The 18,408-nt window shown below is 47.3% G+C and overlaps 1 protein-coding gene across 4 annotated transcripts in view; it reads left to right on the forward strand.

The window, feature by feature from the left end:
- Window positions 1-2,402: 2,402 nt before the first annotated feature.
- Window positions 2,403-18,408, forward strand: part of PHF20 (PHD finger protein 20) — a 97,307-nt gene continuing 81,301 nt past the window's right edge. For 3 of the 4 annotated variants that reach the window (XM_089673281.1, XM_089673284.1, XM_089673285.1), the window contains exon 1: window positions 2,403-2,622. The gene's annotated coding sequence lies outside the window, so the exon portion shown is untranslated. The remainder of the gene's footprint in view (window positions 2,623-18,408) is intronic. The other variant, XM_089673283.1, reaches the window with a different exon arrangement.

Raw genomic sequence — 18,408 nt, forward strand, 5'->3', positions numbered from 1 at the left:
GCACAGTAAAGAGGTCAGCAGGATGTAGGGCACAGTACAGAGCTTTTTAGGATGTAGGGCATTGTGCTGAGGTCAGTAGGATGTAGGGCAGTGTACAGAGGTTTTTAGGCTGTCCCGAGCAGTGTGTTTACAGTGAAGCACACACCTCCCGCCCCCTAATAAAACACTACCAGCACACAGTAAACCCTTTGCTCGCCCCTCACATTAACCCCTTCATGCCCAGTGTCATTATTACAGTGTTAGTGCTGGTTTTTAGCACTGATCACTGTATTGCTGTCACTGGGGATGTCAGCGACACCAAGTTAGTTCCCCCTCAGTGTCAGAATGCCCACCACAGTCCGGCAAAAAGTCGCTGAGTACTGCCAACAAAATCCCAGTATCCATATCGCCATTTGTAAACGCTATAATGTAAACCAATTAATTTACACGTATTGGGATTTTTTTCCAGCAAAGACATGTAGCAGAATACATTTTGGCCTAAATTTATGACAATACATCAGTGTAAGGGGGAGCTCTGCGGACCCTTATGTAAAGGGGAACACTGTGGACCTTGATGTACAGGGGAACTCTACAGACCCTGATGTATAGGGTAACTCTCGAGTAAAGGGAAATGCTGAGGATCATGATGTAGGGGGGAACGCTGCAGACTCTGGTGAACTCCACAGAATTCCACTTTACATCAATGTCCGCAGAGTTCCCCCCTTGCATTGTAAGAGGGAATCCTGCAGACTCTGATGTAAATGGCTCTGATGTATAGAGGGAACGCTGAGAACTCTGATGTGGGGGGGACCACAGACCACTTTCTGCATAGAATACACTAAGGTAAAGGGGATCCTTTATATCAGCGCCCCCCTTAACTTAGTAAAAAAAAAAGTCCCCCAAGATATGCTTATAACCACTTCAGCTCCGGAAGATTTTACCCCCTTCTTGGCCAAGGCATTTGTTGCTATCTGGGACTGTGCTACTTTAACTGGCATTTGCATGATCATGCAACACTGTACCCCGATGACATTTCTATCATTTTTGTCACACACAGAGCTTTCTTTTGGTGGTATTTGATCACCACTGAGATTATTTTTTAATATATAACTAAAAAAAAACATTTTCTATTTTCTGCTATAAAACAATCGATAAAAAAATAAAATTTCTTCATAAATTTACGCCAAAATGTACTCTGCTACATGTCTTTGGTTAAAAAAAAAGTGTATATCAATTAGTTTGTGTGAAAGTTATAGTGTGTACAAACTATGGTGTATATACTGGAATTTGTATTTATTTTTGTATACTAGGAATGGCGGTGATCAGTGACTATAGTAGGACTGTGACACCCAGGATCATTCAACCCAGAAAACAGTGCATCCTGTGGTGAAAAGGTATTCCTGCAGGCAAGTTGGCACTACCTATACTGGATGGGCACTCACTAAATGACACTGACATCTCCAGTGACACTAACAGTGATCAATGCTAATAATATACACACACTGGCTGGAAAGGGGTTAACATCTAGGGGAAATCAAAGGGTTAAAGTGATATTAAAGCCCTTCTGGGTTTGTGGGCTCCGGCCGTATGAATGGCAATGCCATGATGACGTCACTCCACTGCAGTAATACCTTTCCACAGGATGTACTGTTTTCTGGGTTGAATGATCCTGGGCGTCTTTTACGCAGAAGACCAAGGAGATCCTGTGACCGCAGTACGTCATGGGGGGCAGTGCTGTGTGATGTAAAGGGGGCAGTGCTGTGTGTGTGGGGGGGGAGGGGGTAAAGGGGGGCAATACTGTGTATGTGTGTGGGGGGGTGGGGTTGGTGATGTAACAAGGGGCCAGTACTGGGGGAGGGTTGTGATGTAAACAATCTGAGCCATCACACACAAATTGGACCTCTGCTTTAGTCTACCAATCAGACCTACATGAATTGTATTTCAATAATCTCCGCCCCCTCTCTTTTTTCTCTGCGCTAACAGACTGCACCCTCCCCTGTTGAAGATTGGATGTTCAGGGAAGCAGCACTGAGAGAGCTGGAGCCAGCTGCACTGATGTAAATGATAAGTGCTGGGTAAGATCTCGGAAAGGGAAATTGTTCTCAATGCATTAGGCTAAACCCACTGAAGGGTTAATACTCTGCATAGGTATTTCTCCCCTCGTAGCAGCTAAGGTTAGTCTGGTGGACACACTCCTCTCTTCGGTGCCCGGTGTAGTGAACACGCCGTGACTCAGCACACTCCTTCTCACCACCAGCAAGGAAGGAAGAGAAAAAAAGGCGCGCCAAAGCCCGGGTCACGTGCCCCTCCTCACCGCCTCCAACTCGTGGGCGGTAATACCAAACCCCTCCCCCCGTGCGCACGCCGCCAATGTGCCGCGAAAGCTGCCTCGGGACCACGCCCCCTCCATCCGTGCCCGCCGCCTTGCGAAAGCGCGTCCCCGCCTCCCTCAGCCGAGGCTTTTTTCTCCTTCTGTCTCGTGAGCGCGCCCCGGCCATGCCGCGCAGTGTTAAAAAGAAGGAGGCTCTGGATGTGGTGAAGGGAAGGCGAGGGGAAATTTATCTGTGACCGAGGAAGAAGGTAACGAGCCCGGGAGGAGTCCTGGCCGGGGAGGGTACGGTGTCGCCGGCCTGGACAGCGCAGGTAACATCAGCACCACCATGTTTGCTGGCTGCCCATGACGTTGCTAGGAGTCTCCATTGCTGGGATGGGGGAGAGGCCGTGAGGGGCGGCCTGTGCTCTCTCGTAGCACCCCTCTTCCTGGGGTCCGGTCCTCCGGTGACCGCTCAATGTGGTGGGGTGTCGGGGGGCTCCAGAGGCCGGCCTCGCTCTGCCAGGTGGTGATGGGGATGCGGGGGAGCCAATCGGGTTACGCGCGCCCATGATTGTCAGGCCGGCTGGCCAATAGCTGGAGGAGGGCGGGGCCGGTGGCGGGTGTACGGAGTCCCTTTAAAGGTGCAGATAGTGAGATGCCGGGACACGTTTTCTGATGGGAGAGAAGAATATCATCCCATGACAGCTGGGGGTGGGGGGCTGTGCACTCCGGGGATGTCTGGAGGTGGGGGCCGGTGTACCCGGGGGGATGGTGTACCCCGGAGATGACCTACGGGGGGGGGATGTTGTACCCCGGAGATGACCGACCTGTGGGGGAGAGGTGTACCCCGGAGATGGTCTGAGGGGGAGAGGTGTACCCCAGAGATGTCTGGGGACAGGGTGGGAGGTGCTGTAATCTGGTGATGATGGGGCGAGGTGTACCCCGGAGTTTGACTGGTGGCAGGGTGGGGGGAGGTGGACCCCGGAGATGATCTAGGGAATGGTGTACCGCTGATGGGGGGGGGGGGGGCAGTGCACCCTGGAGATGACTGGTGGGGGGAGGTGGACCCGGAGATGACTGGTGGCAGGGTGGGGGGAGGTGGATCCGGAGATGATCTAGGGGACGGTGTACCCCTGAGATGTTGGGGGGGCAGTGCACCCTGGAGATGACTGGTGGCAGGGTGGAGGGAGGTGGACCCCGGAGATGATCTAGGGGATGGTGTACCCCAGATATGTTTGGGGGGGGGGCAGTGCACCCTAGAGATGACTGGTGGCAGGTTGGGGGGAGGTGGCCCCCGGAGATGATCTAGGGGGCGGTGTACCCCAGAGATGTTGGGGGGGGGGGGCAGTGCACCCTGGAGGTGACTGGGGGAGGTGGACCCGGAGATGATCTAGGGGTCGGTATACCCCAAAGATGTTGGGGGGGGCAGTGCACCCTGGAAATGACTGGTGGCAGGGTGGGGGGAGGTGGACCCCGGAGATCTAGGGGACGGTGTACCCCTGAGATGTTGGGGGGGGGCAGTGCACCCTGGAGATGACTGGTGGCAGGGTGTGGGGAGGTGGACCCCGGAGATGATCTAGGGGGCGGTGTACCCCAGAGATGTTGGGGGGGGGGGGGCAGTGCACCCTGGAGATGACTGGTGGGGGGAGGTGCACACTGGAGATGAGGGGGGGTTTCTTTAGATCATATCAGTCTGATCCGACTCGCTGTGGATTTATGGGCTCCATGTCTGAAAGCCTTCAAGTGATTGTAAAGGATTTATTTTTGTTCTTGCATCTATCAACTTGGAACTGCCTACCGCAGATATAGTGAGCGGCCGTGCTGCGTCGGATGGCGTACATGTATGTGATCCAGCCCTTCTGGGTAGAGGGCGTGCGCAGGCCAGCCGATTCTGCTGTCATTTGCTACAGCACATGCTGATCAGTGGGTACCGGCCAATGATTTATGTCAGGGATCCACTGAGATCACGACAGAAGAGAGCCCTCTATTGGTAATCAACACAGGGCTCTCTACAGACAGCAGCAATGTGCCAGTTTTTTTCCTCCCTGTAAAAACAGTACACACAGAAATCATTGTTGGCACATAGTTAACTCTTTCCAGCCAGTGACAGTGTATATTATCACTGTATTAGTGTCACGGATGTCAGTCTCCCCCCCCAGTTAGTGTCAGATTGCCACCCGCCGCACTATCACAGTCCCACTATGTCCCTTATTGCTGCCATTATTATTATATAACTAAAAAAAAAATTTCCGTATATATATACCATAGTTTGTGGACGGTGTAACTTCCACACAAACCATGTGTAGCACAATACAACTTGGCCACAATTTATTTAGAAATTAATTTTTTTTTATTGGATATGTTTTAGAAGAGTAAAAAAAAAAAAAAAAAAAAAGTTTTTTTTTTTTTTTTAAATTTTCACTCTTTGTTTATATAATAGACTCTGCAGTGAGTATAGCACCGAAAGCTCTGTTTGTGTGAAAAATATTATTTAAATTTAATTTGCGTAGAACATTGCACGACCACACAGTTAGTGCAGTGCCGAATAGCAAAAAATGGTCATGAAGAAGGTAAAATGTTCCGGAGCTGAAGTGGATAGGAAACCTATAAATACTTCCCTGCTTTGTCCAATGGTTAAAGCAACCCTAATCCTATTTTTGGGGTTCCCTGCTGGCGCTCTGGGTTACCCCCCCCCCCCCCATGCCTCCATAGCAAGCAGCTTGATCCTGAGCTGGGCTATGTGTGTCAATAGACACACAGCGTGGCTCAGCCCCACCCTCTGCTCATGCCTCACTGGATTTGATTGACAGCATTAGGAACCAGTGTCTCCCACAGCTGCCTCCATGTGCAGTGAGGAGGGAGGTGCTGCTCTTTGGTACAGCAATGGAATGATATCTGGCTCAGGTAAAAATTGGTGGAGGGGTTGGGGTGCTGAACATAGATTTTATTTTATTTTTTTTCTTCACCCTAATGCAGAGAATGCCTTTGCAACCTTTTTCATCTCATATAATTTCCTTGGGGACTTTTTGCAAGCTCTGCCTCCAGGTTTGCCCTCTTCTCACCCCCATTTCCTCGATTTGCAAAATGTGGTATCGCATACAAGGGCCAATTCAGGACCCAACAATGCTTACGTGACATGGCAACTCATTCAGTATCACATGCGGTCTATAGTGGATGTTGAGGATGGGTCCTGGACAGGAGATAGATTTTCCCACCACTTTTGTATTGTGGTCCATTTAAGAGAGAATTCAATGGATATATTTAGTGCTCAGGGGCCCATCCAAGGTGAGGGGTTCCGGAGTAGTCAGGTTGGAGTGGAGGACTGCATGGCAGGTCTCCCAGGATTGGCAAGTCTTCAGTTGGGACCTGGAATTTGGAGGCTCAGAGGCTTTGGGGAAAGAGCCTCCACCCTGGTTATAGGGACTTTGGTCCTGAAGGGTTAACCCACCTGCACGGGAGGCCTGAAAAGGAGAAGAAAGGAGTCCGCACTTGTCTGAGGTGGAGTAGTCCACAGCTGTCAGGGTGGGTTGTCTAGCCATGACTGCTGAGCTCCTGCACCCTGAAGCAGATGGGAACCCTAAACCTTGGTGTGGTGTACTGGCGGTGAGCCATTTTTTTTTTTTTGGTCTTGATTATACCAGCACTAAGGATCGTTTGTCGTTAGGTTTACTGAAGAAATCTTTTTGCGTTTACTTGTTTTTGAGACCAATGAAGACTATCTCATTTTACAATTGGCTGGTTGGTGATCACGGGCTCCTCTGTATTACAGTTCCCACAGTGCCTGTGCTATGGTATGGCAAATGCACATCTGCCATACCATATGGAACTGCTGCACAGCAGGGTAACAATATTGCAATGTGATTTAAAATTGGACAAGTGGTGAGGAGACGTACCGCTTGCTTTAACCCCCTAAATATATCTGACAGCTGTGCTTGTGTGCAGTTGCCGCGTGGCCCTATTCACGAATACTCCCTGCCACAAAGTGCCACGGCATGTACACACCACCCCTGGGTGACACCTCTTCTGCAAAAGGTGGAGCAGTTAAGGGGCTGTAACAGTTCACCCGTGGGGGTTTAACCTCCCCCAGTCGCAAGTGGGCCTTGTTTTATAGTTGTGCTTCGGAGGTTGGTAAAACCGTGGTTGAGCTGCATTTTTACTGCTCCATCCCCCCAACTGCTTCTCCTTAACCTGTCAAGGCAGCGGACAGTTGTGTATGCATGCAATGAAATGATGATCCCAGTACCACCTACTGAATGCAACTCATCCAACGGACTCGTCATGGGGCAGCTGTGGTGTTATATGTTTTTAGGGGTGAAAATAGGCAGTGAGGAGGCAACACATCGTCTCTTCGCCTCTGGTCAAATGCATTTAAAATGCAATCCACTGCAGATTGCTCTTCAGAGGACAACACAAGTATAAATGAGACCATCAACTTATGAGCATGTCTTTGGGGTTGTGGGAGGAAACGGGAGTACCTGGAGGAAATGCATGCAAGGGAGAACATGCAAACTCCATGTAGATTATGTCCAACCCAGTGCTGTAAGACAGGAGTGGTTGCCACTAACCTACTCTGCTGCACAGCTAGAAATAGTTATTTAAAGTTAGATGCTCCTCCCCTTTTTTTTTTTTTTTTTTTTTTTTTTTTTTTTTGTTGTAAAGGCTTTTAAAATGCTGTCTTTTTATACAGCAAGACAGTCACATTGGGTCAGCTTCAGTGCTCGTTCCCAACCCCCCCAGTGTGAACCTAGCCTTGGTGATACCTTCTGGCTGGGCTCCAACCCCAGTCAGCTGCTGGTAATTGCTGCATGTCCAATGAGCGGTGCGGAGGCTGTCAGCTTCTCATTGCTTTTATATGGGACTCCCCATCTGCAACTGTTTGCACACACCCCTCTGAGTCCCCCCAAGAATTCAGAGCCCACCCCAAATACAAGTGTGATTTGGGCCATAAACTAGATCTAAAGGCAAACCTTTTTTCATATTGGACAGAGTAAGGGAGGGTTATAACCCCTGTCAGTTGTCTTGCTGGGTTTTGTTTTATTTTTAGCCATCTGTGTCCCATTGGGGAGATTTGCCTTTACTTCCTGTCCCATAGCCAAAACGGGGAGCGAGAAGAAATTCCTCCAAAAGTAAGGGATGTGCTGGTTGTCACTAGAACTTGTTTTCCCATTGAAAGAATCCCCCTTTATTCCTATCCTATTTATTCCTAATCCCCCTTTATTCCTATTCAGAATTTGGGATTTTGGGCTTACATAGAGGAGCTTTTACAGGTTGAGAAAACCATCCATGCCTGTAAAAGCGGTGTACATACTTTAAGCCCAGTTTGCATTCCCCAAGAGGGTACTTCCTCCACTGTGGAGGGATTTCCCCTCACTTCCTGTAGTAGTTATGGAACAGGAAGTGAAGAGAAATCTCCCTAGTGAGACATAGATGGCACAAACAGTAGTTATAATCTTCCTTAATTCTATCCAAAATGGTGGCAGTAAATGTCAACTTATTTGCTAAAGGGGGCCACACCTTGACATCACCAAAGGGCCACACAAAATGTTCAATATATGAAATGCTTGAGCGGACTGTCAGACTGCAGTCCTAATAAAGGAAATGAGGGTCAGAGTGTGGACATTCTTCATTTCTGGCTAGGGGTGTGCTGAAAAAGACCCTACAAAACGGGGAACATGTTACCTGAGGCTGGTAGAGATCAGTGCTATTACCCCACTCAATGTTCCCACTACAGAGTGCTGAGGGTCGTACATCATATACCAAAGGGCCGCAGGTTGGGTACCAGGGCTGTAAGGATTAGAGGGGAATGGCTCAGTGTTAAGGCTGTTCCTTTTTTTGGAGGGAGTTACACTTCACTGAAATCCCCTCATTGGAAAGCTCCCATCAACAACTAGTATTGCCTCCTGGTTAGCATCGTCTACAACAGGGGTGTCAAACTGGCTGCTCTCCAGCTGTTGCCAAACTACAAGTCCCATCATGCCTCTGCATTTGGGAGTCATGCTTGTAACTGTCAGTCTTGCATTGCCTCATGGGACTTGTAGTTTGGCAACAGCTGGAGGGCCGCCAGTTTGACACCTGTGGTCTACAGCAAGCTGGACAAGTCAGTATTGTTATATTGCTACAGAATAGTTAATAAAATGTAGCGTTTTGTGTCATTGTATCAAATGTTGCATTTTCCACAAAAACAATATTATGTGATGTGTTTGGATGCTTCATCTGTGCAGCATAATGTTCTGGAAATTGCTTTCAGATGGGGAAGCTGAGAGGTCAGATATTAGTTTTACAAGCTGCTCTAAGGAAATGGTATTTTTTGCCTAGGCTGTCAGTGATCGGCCCATACGTGATCGGCCCATACGTGATCGGCCCATACGTGATCGGCCCATACGTGATCGGCCCATACGCTTCTTGTCCTGCATAGGAATAAACAAAAGCCAATGTTTGCAATCTTTTCGCTCAGTATGCTTTAGGCTGGGTTCACACCTATGCAGTTTGTTTTATCCGTTTCTGCAGTGCTTTTTGTGCTGCATTTTCCATTTTTTGCACATGCGTTTTTGTTTGTGCGGGGGGGGGTTACCCAACATATTATTTTATTTATTACAGGTACTTATATAGCGCTGTCAATTTTCGCAGCACTTTACATATATATAATGTACATTCACATCAGTCCCTAACCCTCAAGGGGTGTACAATCTAAGGTCCCTAACCCACATTCATACATACACATACTATGGACAATTTAGACAGGAGCCAATTAACCTACCAGCATGTCTTTGGAGTGTGGGAGGAAACCGGAGTACCCGGAGGGAACCCATGCAGGCACAGGGAGAACATGCAAACTCCATGCAGGTGGAGCCGTGGCTAGGATTCAAACCAGCGACCCCAGTACTGCCAGGCGGAAGTGCTAACCATTTAGCCACTTTGCCGCCCATTGCTGAATTGCTGGGCAGAATAAAAAGCGTCAGGCGCACTATATGCTTTCTGCAGCGTTTCCATTGACTTCTATAGAAAAACTCAACATTTTGAGTTTAAAAAAAGTCCCTGACCCTTTCCGAAAAACGCATCGGGTGAAAACGCGGAGATGTGAACCTTTCCCATAGGAAATCATGTTAAATGGACTGCTGTGCGGTTTCTGCAAAATGCAGCAGAAAACGCATACGTGGGACCCTAGACTAAGGGTCTTTATACATGTGTGCATTGCTGCAACACTTGTTATATGCTCGATGCATTGTCGTACTTCACTTTGACTAGCACCTCAATGTACTAAGGTCATGCACATGTATTGCAATGCTCTGCAACACATCATAGTGCGGTGTAGCAAACATTTTTGTTGTATGGTTTTTGTGTTATGTACTCTGCTTGGCTTTCAACATACCTTTTGGCACATCTGTGCATGGGCAGGGACAGCACAGTAATGGAGGTCCCAGTTCTCAGGTTGTCTGCACCTGAAAAGGTCCCAACAGCTGGGCAGAACCCTTCAGCGCATCTGCCGGAATTTCAAAGCTGGCATTGGTGAGGGGGGGACTAGATCAGAAGTATGGGCACTTGGGTTACTCTTTGATGAAATGCATGTTAACGTGTAACCCTACACTTTAAAGCGATTGTAAAGGTGTTTTTTTTTTGTTTTTTTTTAAATAACAAACCTCTGCATACTTTCCTACTGTGTGCAATGGTTTTGCACAGAGCAGCTTGGATCCTTCTCTTCTTGGGTCCCCCGCAGGTTCTCTTGGCTCCTCCTTTCTGTTGGGTGCCCCCACAGCAAGCAGCTTGCTATGGGGGCACCCACTGCTCCATGTGTCCATTCACCGGAGCCATGGTGTGGCCCCGCCTCCTCTCTCTCCCCCCTCCTTTGGCTGACTGGCTGTGATTGGCAGCAGCGGGAGCCAATGGCTCCCGCTTGCTGTCTCAGCCAATGAGAAGGCAGAGACCCGGGACAGCCGAGGCTGTTCACATCGCTAGATCGCGATGAGGCTCAGATAAGTATTGAAGGGGCTTGGGGGGTACTGCTGCACACTGAAGGTTTTTTACCTTCATGCATAAAATGAAAAGGTGAATGAACAGCCTACATTCTCCCCACCCCCTGGTCCCTGCTGCACTTACCTCTCTGGATGATGAGCTGTCAGTGCCCACACAGCTATCCAGTGTAGTAATGCACGGATTTGATCTCTGCTCTTCCCCTTTTTTCCTTAGTCTCTGGGATGAATAAGAGCACATGACCACTTTCACCAATTGCTCTAATCCATTCTGGAAGCCTTAAGGTAAGATGGGGAAGAAGCAGAGCTGTCTGAAATCCCTGGAGCACTGCATTGGCTGTGTAGGAGGTGAAAGCTAATAACCCACCCACAGTGGTACGTACAGCGGGGACTGGGATGGAGGGTGTAAGGGTGTTCAGCTTTCATTTTTTCGTGAAAAGGTCATTAAACCTTTTTTAAAAAAAATAAAAAATTGTAGGACCATTTTACATTTTCACATTTGTGTGGTGCATCAGTGCACATATGTCATGCATTAATGTGTGGTGCATTAAAGTAGAACTAAAAATAATTTTTTTTTCGTTTTGAGTAGAGTGGAGATGGATTGGAGCACCTGTAAGTTTGTGGGGGTTTTTTTTTTTTGCTGTGTTTCATCAAAAGTAAAAGAGAATTTTGGGTTGCCCCCATAACAGTAATAGAGAGGAAATCTCCAATTGGATCATAAATTCTAGTGACCAGGGGCAGACTGACCATTTGGAAACTCCGGCACTGTCCGAAGGCCCGGGGTCAGTAGGGAGCCCCATGAGATGCCCCTGGTACTTTTTTTTTTTTTTTTTCATAGGCTTTTTTGAGTTTAGGCAAGGACACGGGCCCCATGATCCCCTATTGCCCAGGGGAACCCCATGAGTTGTCAGTCCGCCCCTGCTTTTGACCTGGAGGGATGCCCAAGGGCTTCCTCTAATTTGCAGGGATTTCCTCTTTCTGTTTTTGGGACAGGAAGTGAATGGAAATCTCCCCAATAGGACACAGATGGCAAAAAAAAATTAACAGGAATTATAATTCTGCCCCCAATAGATCTACTTTAAGGCAGCCTGTTAAAATGCAGTGGGCTTCTGATGCACCAATGTGTCCCAAATAGACGTGTCACAAAATGTTTGCTGCTGCGCACTATGGTTCATTGCCGCATATTGTCTTACTGTGCTGGTGTGTTTATTTAAAATGAATTTGCGTTGCTGTAATTTGAGCGTTGTAACTCATAGATGTAAATTGCCCTTGAAAAGGCCTCACACATGAGCAGAGATTGGATTGTTAAAACCATCGTATGCTAGTTTAAGAATTGATGGTGCTATATAACTACCTGAACTAATAACATGAATAGGAAAATGTGCTTGCGGTTTATTTTTAGATCTACATCTTCCAGCTGTGTGCAATCACACCTATCCTAAAGAGATGTTGCAGTAGAGGAATTGCAGCATTATCTGTGAGAGATTACCTGCTAACATGAATGAGCCCTGGAGCGAGAGAGGTCTGATGGCAGCTTGTACCGTATGTGTTTTTCTATTGTAGTTGTGTGATGCCACGCTACTCGTTATTAGCCCAACCCCCTATCACGGATGAGGTTACAACGCATTACAACATCCAGCCAATTAATCTCCTGTGTCACATGCAGATCCTTAATCTTCACTAACTGAATACAGTTAAAGTAGCATATAAACTTCAGCTCCCTTCCTTTTCTTTTATTGGGATATTATTCTGAGGCCTTGTAGGGAGCTGTGTACAGTATTTTGAGTACAAGTGTCAGATCAGGAAGTTCTCAATCAGACAACTGCTCTGGTTGGTGTTTTTGTGTTGGTTGTGTGCAGCCAGTTAGACCGAGGAAAGTACCAATCTGTTTACATGCTGTAGACTGACACTTCATTCTGACATCTGTCATCGGGAGGTGGAGGATTTATAAATACTCTTCTCTTCGCAAACAATGAGGTGCATGCGTTCCTGTGCTAGATAAATCAGGCCTAGAATCAGACTGCTATAGATGACATGTTTCATCATTGTCTGACAATAGAGATGACTTGGAGTGAGCTGGTCATATCCAATTCTTTAGGTAAGGGTAATTGTTCCTTTTTCCATGTGGAAGGAAAAGGCTATACAAATGTACCTCTCAAATTTTAGCATTCATGATATACAGCGGGGAAAATAAGTATTTGATCCCCTGCAGATTTTGTAAGTTTGCCCACTTACAAAGAAGTGAAGGGTCTAATCATTTTTTATCAGAGGTGTATTTTTAAATGATAAAGATAAAATATCAACCAAAATCCAGAAAAAACATGATACAAATGTTCTAAATTGAGTTGCAGTTAAGTGAGTAAAATCAAAATATTTGATCCCCTACCAACCAACAATAATTCTGGCTATGTGTTCATGTGGTACTCAGATTAGTCCTGTCAATTTAAGAAGGTGCTCTTGACGACAACTTATGTGCATAAAAGACACCTGTCCACAGAATCCTTTCTTCCATTCAAACCTCACCATCATGGGCTGTCCAAGGACATCAGGGACAAGACTGTAGACCTGCACAAGGCTGGAATGGGCTACAAGACCATCAGCAAGAAGCTTGGGGAGAAGGAGACAACTGTTGGAGCAATTATTCGCAAATGGAAGAAATACAAAATAACCATCAATCTCCCTCGGTCTGGTGCTCCATGCAAGATTTCACCTTATGGGGTAAGGATGATCAGGCAGTTAGGACCACAGTCGCCAAACAAACCATTGGTAGCACAATACACCGCCCTGGATTGAAATCCTGTAGTGCCCTCAAGGTCTCCCTCCTCAAGAAGGCACATGTATAGGCCCGTCTGAAGTTTGACAGTGAACATCTAAATGATTCATAAAAGGAATAGAAGAAAGGGCGGTGGTCAGATGAGACCAAAATTGAGCTCGTTGGCATTAACTCGACTCGCTGTGTTTGGAGGAAGAAAAATGCTGACTATGACCCTAAGAACACCATCCCTACAATCAAGCACGGAGGTGGAAACATTATGTTTTGGGGCTGTTTCTCTGCTAAAGGTACAAGCCATCTTTTCCGCATTGAGGGGCCAATGGACGGGGCCATGTTTTGTAAAATCTTGGGTGAGAACCTTCTTCCCTCAGCCACAGTATTGTAAAATCGTGGGTGAGAACCTTCTTCCCTCAGCCTCAGTATTGTAAAATCGTGGGTGAGAACCTTCTTCCCTCAGCCAGAACACTGAAGATGGGTCTTCCAGCATGACAATGACCCAACACATACCACCAAAGCAACAAAGGAGTGGCTCAGGAAGCAGCACATTAAGGTCCTAGAGTGGTCTAGTCAGTCTCCAGACCTTAATCCTATAGAAAATTTATACAGGGAGCTAAAACTTCGAGTTACTAAGCAACAGCCAAGAACCCATTTATGGTTTTAAAGATCTGTAAAGAGTGAACCAAAATCCCTCCTGAGATGTGTGCAAACCTGGTAACCAACTACAAGAAACATCTTACCTCAGTACTTGATGGAGAAACCGTTGTTGGTAAGCACAAAGTCCTGATTTGCTTGGCGATAAAATACTGATATTACTCACTGAACTGCAACTCAATTTATAACATTTGTATCATGGGTTTTTTTTTTTTTTTTTTTTTTTTTTCTGGAATTTTGGTTGATATTCTGTCTCTATAATTTAAAATACACCTATGATAAAAAATATATACCCTTCTTTTTTTGTAAGTGAACAAACTTACAAAATCCGCAGGTGATCAAATAATTTTCCCCACTGTATATAATATAAAAAAAGTACCACTTACCTGCTGTGTTCAAAAAAATATTGTGCAGAAACATTGCATTGTCCAAATCAGATGGTGAGTGGAGCAACACTGGTAGTGGCTTTTTTTTTTTTTTTTTTTTTTCCTGGAGGGGAGCGTAATGGAGCATTCTTTTATCTTAAAGTGATAATAAATGTAATTTTAGCTTTGGTATTTTTTTTTTCTGTTTAATGCATTAGGATCAAAAAACAATTTTAGATTTTAGTACTTTTGCTGCCAGGTCCGTACATCATACGGACCTTACAGCAGGGGGGTTTACACACATTCCCGGTTGCTCCCGCCCGATTTTCTTCCACGCACTCCAGGTAATGGGGACTTTTTGTAAAAAAATTAACGTTGCATCAAGCTACCATTTTATTTTCAAGGGTGTCTGCATTAAAAAAAAAAAAAAAGTTTTTGGATGATGGTTATATAATCTTCAGGCCTTAGGCTCCATGCACACTGGACGTTTTGGTAACTTTGGCTGTGTAAAGTCACGTTAAAAATGTGAGGGTTTTTTTTTAGCCTTTTTGCATTAGTGTTTAGTGGCATTTTTCCATGTTTGGTTTTTTTTTTAGCATTTTTTTTTTTTCACCAACAAAAAATATATTTTTGTGTTTTTGGTCAAAGAAAGTCCAAAATGCCGGTTTCTGGTCTTTTACCACATTTTACAGCTAGAAAAACTCCTCTAAAAATGCACTAGTCCTGTGTGGTGTTTTTTAAAAAAAGTCCCTGCCAAAAAACAGTCTGTATGCATGAACACATAGGATAACATGGTGGGGAGTTTACTGGCTGTAGAAAAAAGTCATAATCCAAAAACAGCCGCTGTAAAAACATCCAGTGTGCATGAGGACTAAAACTGTTTACATGGGTATATCATTTTTATCATAGGTCCACTGACTTCACCATAAATATCGGTAACACAGTCATCAGTCCATCCCCTCATGCCAGGGTACTAGGTGTAATCCTAGACTCCCATCTGTCCTTCCAGCCCCAGATCCAATTGCTGACAAAATCATGTAGACTGCACCTCCGCAATATCTCCAAGATACGACCGTTCCTAACCTCAGAAACCACTAAGCAACTTATTCACTCCCTTGTCATATCACGCATCGACTATTGTAACTCCCTCCTCATTGGCCTACCTCATCGCAGGCTATCCCCTCTTCAGTCTATCATGAATGCTGCAGCCAGACTCCTCCACCTTACTAACTGTTCTGTATCCGCCACCCCTCTCTGCCAATCCCTTCACTGGCTCCCTGTTGCCCAACAGATAAAATTCAAAACACTGACGTATAAAGCCGTCCAACACTGCCCCAATTTACATAACCGATCTTATCTCTAAATATCACCCAAACCGTGCTCCTCGCAAGACCTCCTACTCTCTAGCTCCCTTATCTCCTCCTCCCATGCTTGTCTCCAAGACTTTTCCAGGGCGTCACCCATCCTCTGGAACTCCCTACCCCAATCTGACGATCGCCTACTCTACTTACTTTTAGGCGATCACTGAAAACCTATCTCTTCAGGGAAGCCTATCCCGCCCTCAGCTAATACTGGAATCCTCTACTCTTCCAACCACTCCATCCCCCACAGTTATTACCTATTGTACCACTCACCCCTCCCTCCTAGATTGTAAGCTCTCAGGATCAGGCGCTCCTAACCCTCTTGTATTGTTGCTGTATTGTCTCCCACTATAATGTAAAGCGCTGAGCAAACCGTTGGTGCTATATAATCCTGTATAATAATGTGTACAACAAAATGCAAAAATGTCTGGCAGAGAAAGGGTTAAAAAAATCAGTCAATCCGATTAATAAAAAATATCTAATTGGATACCTGCGTGTCAGTTCATCTGTCTTACCCTTTACTTGCAGTGCCTGATAGTAGAAACAGAAAATTCACTTTTTAAAAAACTGTCATTCAAAAAAGCTGTCACTGAGGGTGTCCAACAATGTTTAATATTTTGTACTGGACTACATTATTATTTTTAGAAGGAGGGTTAGTGACGCTTTTGTGGCTGGTGGGTGCAAACTGTCCTGGCTGGATGGCCTGTAAAGCTATGGATGCTGATGTCCCTGATCACGAACCTAATCTAACGTTCCACTTTTAATTGCCGTGGGTATTAACGCTGTCCTCTGTGTATCATACTGCTCCTGAACCCTGATTTGTCTGGATTCTTGAATTGCATGATAATCTGCAGATCAGACAGTTCTTCACAAACAGCTGATATGCTGGAAAGGCACAGATTCATCCGGTTACTCATCTATAGTGAAGATGCGATGAAAGCTGCATTTGCTGGTTCTATACATTCCAAAAGGCCTCCTTCAGCAAAGTGTGAACTAGGGACTGTTTACTAAGCAATGATCGCGTTCTCTTCAGTTTTTGAGCTGCACTGGATGAAGGCGATCCAGTTGTTTTCCAGAGTCTGGTGCCGGGTAGTTCTTAGTGAGAGGCTGTGGTGCCAAGAACTGATCTGAGTCATATAATGCTCGGTGTCTTAGAAGGTAAAAATGTATCCCCTCCCTGAACACTTAACAGCTTACATGGGCCAAAATGAGACCTAATGTGTTACTAAACCCACAACAGTAAAATCAGTCTGTATATGCAGTAAAGCATGCTTGTTATACTCACTGTGGAACCTAAGGGGTTAATCCTCTGCATTGTGTAAAAAGGCTGTTTGCTCCTGTCTTCTCTGATTTTCCCCCCCCCACTGTCCCCAGTCCTTCTGCTGATAGAAGAGCCTTGGGGCAAGCTGCACATGCTCAGTTTGGTGTGTATTGCTATAGAGTTGTTTGGTTTTTTTTTTTTGTGGTTTTTTTTTTTTTTTTTAGTTTGTTTTCTGGAGAGTGCATGTGATCAGCGCTGTCCAGACAGATGGTCAGGGGTCATGCAGCCTCATAGGATAATCAGGGGACAATGAAAACTCCTACAAGCTTCTAGCCGTGCTCTGCTGGACACTGATAGAAGTCCCAAGACTGCTATAACTGCTGATGAGACAAGGTATTTAGCAGTTTATATTTACTAAAATAATTGCATTTCCGTGTTGTGTACTGTGGGAGACCAGATATAGTGAATGCAGGGTCCCGGGAGACCAGATATAGTGAATGCAGGGTCCCGGGAGACCGGATATAGTGAGTGCCGGGTCCCTGGAGACCGGATATAGTGAGTGCCGGGTCCCTGGAGACCGGATATAGTGAGTGCCGGGTCCCTGGAGACCGGATATAGTGAGTGCCGGGTCCCTGGAGACCGGATATAGTGAGTGCCGGGTCCCGGGAGAGCGGATATAGTGAGTGCCGGGTCCCGGGAGAGCGGATATAGTGAGTGCCGGGTCCCGGGAGAGCGGATATAGTGAGTGCCGGGTCCGGGGAGAGCGGATATAGTGAGTGCCGGGTCCGGGGAGAGCGGATATAGTGAGTGCCGGGTCCGGGGAGAGCGGATATAGTGAGTGCCGGGTCCGGGGAGAGCGGATATAGTGAGGGCCGGGTCCGGGGAGAGCGGATATAGTGAGGGCCGGGTCCGGGGAGAGCGGATATAGTGAGGGCCGGGTCCGGGGAGAGCGGATATAGTGAGGGCCGGGTCCGGGGAGAGCGGATATAGTGAGGGCCGGGTCCGGGGAGAGCGGATATAGTGAGGGCCGGGTCCGGGGAGAGCGGATATAGTGAGGGCCGGGTCCGGGGAGAGCGGATATAGTGAGGGCCGGGTCCGGGGAGAGCGGATATAGTGAGGGCCGGGTCCGGGGAGAGCGGATATAGTGAGGGCCGGGTCCGGGGAGAGCGGATATAGTGAGGGCCGGGTCCGGGGAGAGCGGATATAGTGAGGGCCGGGTCCGGGGAGAGCGGATATAGTGAGGGCCGGGTCCGGGGAGAGCGGATATAGTGAGGGCCGGGTCCGGGGAGAGCGGATATAGTGAGGGCCGGGTCCCGGGAGAGCGGATATAGTGAGGGCCGGGTCCCGGGAGAGCGGATATAGTGAGGGCCGGGTCCGGGGAGAGCGGATATAGTGAGGGCCGGGTCCGGGGAGAGCGGATATAGTGAGTGCCGGGTCCCTGGAGACCGGATATAGTGAGTGCCGGGTCCCGGGAGAGCGGATATAGTGAGTGCCGGGTCCCGGGAGAGCGGATATAGTGAGTGCCGGGTCCCGGGAGAGCGGATATAGTGAGTGCCGGGTCCGGGGAGAGCGGATATAGTGAGTGCCGGGTCCGGGGAGAGCGGATATAGTGAGTGCCGGGTCCGGGGAGAGCGGATATAGTGAGGGCCGGGTCCGGGGAGAGCGGATATAGTGAGGGCCGGGTCCGGGGAGAGCGGATATAGTGAGGGCCGGGTCCGGGGAGAGCGGATATAGTGA

The sequence above is a fragment of the Staurois parvus genome, unplaced genomic scaffold, assembly GCF_062004578.1.
Source record: "Staurois parvus isolate SC_StPar_1 unplaced genomic scaffold, SC_StPar_1.0 ptg000137l, whole genome shotgun sequence".
In the NCBI taxonomy this organism is placed as follows: Eukaryota; Metazoa; Chordata; class Amphibia; order Anura; family Ranidae; genus Staurois; species Staurois parvus.